This window comes from Centruroides vittatus, unplaced genomic scaffold (genome assembly GCF_030686945.1).
Source record: "Centruroides vittatus isolate TY-2023 unplaced genomic scaffold, ASM3068694v2 scaffold_1047, whole genome shotgun sequence".
Lineage (NCBI taxonomy): Eukaryota > Metazoa > Arthropoda > Arachnida > Scorpiones > Buthidae > Centruroides > Centruroides vittatus.
In genome coordinates this window covers 271,664-277,553 of record NW_027122669.1, presented here as the reverse complement: position 1 = coordinate 277,553, position 5,890 = coordinate 271,664, and positions in this window count along the sequence as shown.

Sequence of the window (5,890 nt, the reverse complement as noted above, 5' to 3'; positions counted from 1 at the left end):
GGGGCGAACACATTCCAAGAAATTTCCCCACGACCAAACGATAGTAAGTTTATAAATAAATAAAAATTTGACACCGCGATAAATATATTTGCGTTAATTAGTTTATAAGTCGAGAGCTTTATTAAAAATATTCGAAAGATATTCGCTGATTGGTAGAAATATTTTTTAAAATTTATATCCATATAGGGAAATTTCCCTTTAGTGAGTGGACGTAGGTAACGGATGTGATGTCATAGATAACACAAAATGACGAATGTTTAAAACGTCATTAATGATGCAATTTAAAACCGTAAACACTTGTATTAATTACGTGAAATTAAGAATATTTGGAAATTTTTTCCCGAATGATTCATCAGAAAAATTATTCGGAATCGAGAATTATTTTATTAAATATTTTTACAATAATTACGAAATAAGAAGTTTTTAAAGAACGAGATCACGTTGTCAGACGTGATTAATTTTAAAGAGATATATAAGCAATTCTGTGATTGGTTCTTTACGTAATTTTCCTTAATGTTAACTTAATCATCATTGCACGATTTGAAATATTTAAGCCAATCGGGAAGCAAACGCGTTTTTAAATGAGATTCGAATTTTCTCAAAATAAAATGGATGTAATTCATGAATAACGAAACAAAAAATTACTTATCAATAATTCAAATACAAAATTAATAGAAAAAAAAGGAATCATTGAAAAAACATTTGAAGAATTTAGATTGTGACTCGCCTATTATTTTCATGAATCATCGATATAAATGTTTTTCACCCGGTAGATCGCGACCGGGGCAATCAATGGCATGTTGTATAGAACATAAAAATGCAGTAGTCATCGAAATAAAGGTTGGAAACGCCATTAAAAACGAGCGAATACACTCATTAAAACAACGAAAATATTCTAATTGTATACTGAGAAATTCCCTTCTGCAAAAAGATAAGATCAGTAAAATGGTTATGTCATGCAATTGTTATGACATATGAATGTAATTCGTAGGGAAGGAAAACAGTTCTTACGAAAACAAAATCGATATCCGTTCGCAAACGTGGCATTCCGATTGAACTGTGATTTGTTTCATAACGTAGCAAATTTCTAAAAACGGAAATATTGCGAAATTCCTACGTATAGAAACGGTCATAAAGCGTAATCTGTTGTATACGTATACATAATACATAGACCTCGCTTTACTACTTGTATAAATTTTCTGAAGGGTCATCCATTACTTATACAGTTTTTGAGCCATTGTGGACCTTCCCCCTCTCTGTTGTGTATAGTGTACTTTTAGCAAACTAACTTTCCTTTAATTACGTATACAACAGTTCGTATACCCCTGTTTCTTGTTTGTATATACCGCTTACGTGGGGATCTGTCGAGGGGAGAAACTGGCCCATATTTAAGTATTATAAACGTGAAGAAAACCGGGAAAACCGCACGTTGGCGGGATGCGAACCTACCAGTGTTAAGTGGTTTTATCCACTCGGTCACTGGTAGGCCCATGGACTCCTACGTTGAAAAAAACAATCGAAATAGTTTTTCAAATAGCTTATTCGCGTGGCTAGCAAGTAGGCTTACAACAAATTCGTATGCCAATTATACTACTATAGCGCTTCGACTCCATCGCGTACAATGACGCGCGTTTAGCGACCTCTCTCTTAAAACTGTACACGTAAATAACGAACGACCCCTTACGATTGTATGAAATGCTGTACTCTGTTTTATTATTCATTTCTTTGTATTAATTACATATTTTTAACGATATTTTGGGGAACGTAATTTTAACTTATGACACTGAACTAATAAGAAAGGGAATAGTTTACGATTTTATAGTAAACAAAAATTGGAATTTATTGTGTTTACAATATTGACGTTTCGAACTGTTTCCAATAATGGAAATGATATTTTCGAACGGAGACAATTGCAAAATCAATTGCTTTCGACCGGTTCTTTCACAATATCTCATTGTTTAAGATAAATTCCTGTATGATTTCATAAAAATTTACAGTAGGCCTATCCTAATTTTCTTATGTCATTCTGATTCTAAAATTCTATTATATTTTTTACACTTTCTTGGATATTTCTAATTGTTTTTCTTCGTTTAGATAGGTTCTCAATTTATAAAACGCCAAAAAATAGCACTTTTATCTATGGATAAGACCTTGCCTTGCTTCAATGTTTCATAGTAGGGTTTTCATTTTCGGTATCAGCCAGAAGCCGCTACTGAGTACATGCATTTCTTCTTTTTGTCATAAATGGATACGTTGCGATTAACGTAAAATTGCAAATTTTTTAAATTTTGATAGGTATCATTTCTGATCTATGTACGTAATCATTTCTGAAACATAGATTTTTAAAAGTAAAAGACAGGAAAACAATTTAAGTGCGACAGTTTAAAAGAATGATTACCGAAAATTATTGAAAAATATAGTGAATTAAACAGTTTTGTGGGGGCCCTGGGCACCGGCCCCAAATGCCCTTGTGTAAATCCGGCCCTGATTCGAGCTATTACTTTGCTGGGTATCACCGACCCACTGCATTCTCAATTTGGGATTAAGCATTATTATAATTATGTAGTGTGTACGATGAAGCAAATTTTGTCTGCAGTCCAATTTCAATTTTATGGTAATATTTATGAAACAGTCCCTGGAATAAATGATTTTCTAGAAGCGCAAAACATGTACAAACTTATTGGTAATTAAGATTTCTTTAAAAAGTAATAATTTCTTTATGGTAAAAAATTATAAAAATGTTATAACCAGCTCCGGTCTATCCAATTTATAAGAATACAGTGTGGTATTTATCATAGTCTCCCCGTTGATAGTAAAGACGGATGTGATCTAAGCAAAAATAGTGCAATCATGATATCTTATGCCCATCTACATATATATATATTTCCGTCCTATGAACATTAAGAGGGCCTTTCCTTATACCCACCTATATTTAGCCAAACTCACAATGGGGTCGACCGGGAGGTGGGAGGACATAGTCGGAACAGACCGCTCATGAAAAATTTCCGAAGTTCCTTAGTCGTATTTGATCTTGGGCCCCAAGAGCAGCAACCAGACGCTTTTGCTGTCTCGACCATCCTGCCATCTTTTAATATACAGTACTACCGTCTTTTTCCGAAAATAAGACACTGTCTTACTTTCTTTTTTGGTCCAAAATACACGCTAGGGCTTATTTTCGGGGGAAAGCAAAAATAAAAGTATATTTATATATTTTTATTTAATATTTATTTTACAAAAAAATAAAGAAATACAGAAATACAGAAATTTAAATTTATTCAATTACAGTCATGTCATCTTCTTCTGGAACATCGCCATAAATAAAATTCTGAATTATATTCTGATTTTCTTCCAAATCCATTTCCTTTTGAATCATTGGTCCGAATCTCTCATGTCTTGCGATATAGCTATCGTTAAATGAATACTTCTTGTCTAAGTAGCCTGTTCGTAGTGCATTGAAAACATCACTATCAGTTATTTTGTCCCGTGAATTTTTTACCCAATTCACAACTTCTTGTAAGCCTGGTTTTACAAAATTACCTCGATGATTTCTCACCATTCTGTTTTCAATATATTCATTGATTTCCATCCGCAAATGATCCTTGAATGGCTTGTTTATTGCAATGTCAAGTGTCTGGAGGTAACCAGTCATTCCTGCCGGAATCATTATTTGATCAATCTTCCTCTCAGCAAGAAAGTTTTTCATGTCTTCAGCGCGGTGAGTACTGGCTGAATCCCAAACTAGTAAACCTCTATTCTGACTCCTCAACAGTAGTGGTAGCATAAAATCAACCCACTTTCTTATAACTGCTTGAGTGCACCAGGCTTTTTCACTTTCAATGACATAAATTCCTGAAACACGTTGAATCTGGTCTTTTTTACCTTTAGTGATTAAAAATGGCGATACTTTCTTGCCATCTAGACGAATCGCCAAAATACAGGTAACACGTGCACTATCGTAACCGGTAGAAGGAACGTAAATTGACGAAGAAGCCTTGTGGTGAACTGTCGTTTGAGCTCCTTGGCCTAGGAATACCGCGGTCTCATCCATAGCAATCATGTTGGAAAGTTGGTATTTCGAAAAATCGATGCCATCAACAAAAAGCTTAAACGCAAGTGCACGCTTAACAACTTCATTGTCTTCCAGCTTAAACAATGTTGTTGATCTCCTTAGAGACAGTTCATATCGTTTAAGGAAGTTGTCCAACCAGTGTGACAATGCTTTAAATTCTTCTGTGGATATATCAAATTCAATTGCTGTTTCAAGGGCAAATTTTTGAATATCAGCCCTGCGCACAACCAAAGCCATTGCTCTCCTGCCTGCAATCCATTCCCAGATGCAATCTTCCAACTCAGAAAATAACGGCTGCCGACTTGATCCAACTCTGCGTTTTTTCTCATTTCCTTGGTCCACCAGTTGACACAGGTAATCGTAGTCTGCACGCCATTTACGAACCATACGGAGATCCAGCATCTTCTCTTTACAGAATGCTACAAGATTTACACCCCTGGAGTCTTCCACGATTCCCTTTTTGTACTCGACGGAATAGCTCTTTCGTTTTGTACTCATTTTAACTGGGGTTGAAAATTATTCACTTTATTTTTAAATAAGTCTGATTATTTCCTCATACGTAATTAAATTACGTATGAGGAAATAATCAGACTTACAAGACTGAAATGAATGAACGTTGTATACCTGCACTGTCGCTCAATGTAGACTGCTGCCTTATGTTGTATTTTTAAGATAAATTCCAAGAATTAATTTGAAACGAACTGTAGAGGTAAACAATTAATTTCTCGAAATATTTTGTTTCAAACATTTCTCTGAAATACGAGTATTAGGAAAGCTAAACATATTATTACTTATACTCAATAAATCAATAGCATTTTTTAACGAATTCTTTTTGTCACATTATTTTAACTAGGGCTTATTTTCGGAGGATGTCTTATTTTCGGAAAAAGACGGTAGCAGAAGCGTAGCTAGCATGGGTGACACCCGGTGCGATGGTGTCACCCTTTTCAACTCTTTTATAAAACGCTGTTGAATTGTAATATATTCGCACTCGAGCAACTCGAACGCTATATTGAATATGCGATGTCGCGACGTATGAGTTTAGATTTATAGAATAAATCATAGTAAGATTTTCAGCTGGTGCGAGCTCTCGTAGTGTCTCCTCGTAGCAAAGAAACTGTCATGTGAGGCGAGCCGTTGACCTTTTTTTCTTATTTTTTAGGTACAGTCCTACCGGGTGACACCCGGGGCGGCCGCCCCACCGCCCCCTAGCTACGCCTCTGTATACTAGAGTCCGGAAAAGTAATTGACCGAATCTGTCTCGTCGTCCTAAAATAAACAATATTCTCTGTATTTTTCATATTAAGCTAAGTATGTTAGAAGAAAATTAAACAGAAGTTATTCTGTAAAAGCGAACATTACGGTGACTTGTGAATAGAGGGAGGTCATTTTCTTTAAATTTAAAATGGAGGATATACATTTGTTTGTAAAAAGGGCTGGCAGAATTACAGTTTAATAAAAAGTAACGTATCCATTTGTAACGTATTTTTACTTTTTATTAAATTGGAGGATATACACTTCTCTTGTATACCACAAGGTAATTCTACTCGTTTTGGGATTGTCAAATGGAGGAAGTGTGTAGAAACTTGCTTTTTGACTGTTGGATTTTGTAAATTGTTATAAGTTTTGCTAATTTTTCTTTATTAAAGTTACAGAATATATGATCACGCGCATGGTGTATAATTATAGAATAAACGTAGGTGGAAATGAATTGTTTAAACTTTACTCCTTCTCATTCTTTCAGAGATAAGATCTGAAGGTCGTGATATACTGTGCCAATGAATGCCTACTATTTTTATTATAGGAATCGAACACCTATGT